The sequence below is a fragment of the Microtus pennsylvanicus genome, chromosome 3 (assembly GCF_037038515.1).
Source record: "Microtus pennsylvanicus isolate mMicPen1 chromosome 3, mMicPen1.hap1, whole genome shotgun sequence".
In the NCBI taxonomy this organism is placed as follows: domain Eukaryota; kingdom Metazoa; phylum Chordata; class Mammalia; order Rodentia; family Cricetidae; genus Microtus; species Microtus pennsylvanicus.
In genome coordinates, this window is record NC_134581.1 from 49,444,517 (window position 1) to 49,445,387 (window position 871).

At 41.6% G+C, this 871-nt stretch overlaps 1 pseudogene; it reads right to left on the reverse strand.

Annotated features, from left to right (window-relative positions):
• Positions 1-374: 374 nt before the first annotated feature.
• Positions 375-471, reverse strand: LOC142847502 (U6 spliceosomal RNA; annotated as a pseudogene).
• Between the last annotated feature and the right edge of the window lie 400 nt (positions 472-871).

Below are 871 nucleotides of genomic sequence, written 5' to 3' on the forward strand. Positions count from 1 at the left end.
TTTCCAAAGTGGCTGAACAAGTTTACACTCCCACCAGCAATGGAGGCGTGTTCCCCTTACTCCACATCCTCTCCAACATAAGCTGTCATCAGTGTTTTGATCTTAGCCATTCTGACAGGTGTAAGATGGTATCTTGGAGTCGTTTTGATTTGCATTTCCCTGATGACTAAGGATGTTGAGCAGTTCCTTAAATGTCTTTCAGCCATTTGATATTCTTCTGTTAAGAATTCTCTGTTTAAACCTGAACCCCAATTTTTGGTTGGGATTATTTGATATTTTAGTGTCTAGTTTCTTGAGTTCTTTCTATATTTTGGAGATCAGCCCTCTGTCAAATGTGGGGTTGGTGAAGATCTTTTCTCTTTCTGTAGACTGCCAAAAACCATGAATTTGCGTGTCATCCTTGCACAGCGGCCATGCTAATCTTCTCTGTTATTGTTCCAAATTTAGTGTATGTGCTGCCGAAGCAAGAACATGAATATCTTCTAATAGTGAGTGAATTTGGACTGGAGCTTCCCTCTTTTGGGAACCTTAGAACTCCACAGAGCCTAGAACATGTTTGCCCCTGTCCCTATTTCCTGCAGAAACCCTCCCTGAAGCCTCGGTCTTTGCAGATCCAGCCTGCTGGATGTAGTGTGTTTCCAAGCTTAGGAATAGAATTAATTAACACAGCACATGGCCTTCTGCCAATTGGAATTTCAGTCTGGATTTAGTAGTTAGAGAAGACTTTGGTAAATTAATTTGTTGTTACTTAGTAAACACTGGTCATCTGGCAGACAAATTGTTTAAAACAGGGGCCAAGGAGTAAACTCATCATAAGTCTATTGCTGGCAAAAGGATTGAAAACCACAGAGCCAGGGCACCTGACCTCCTT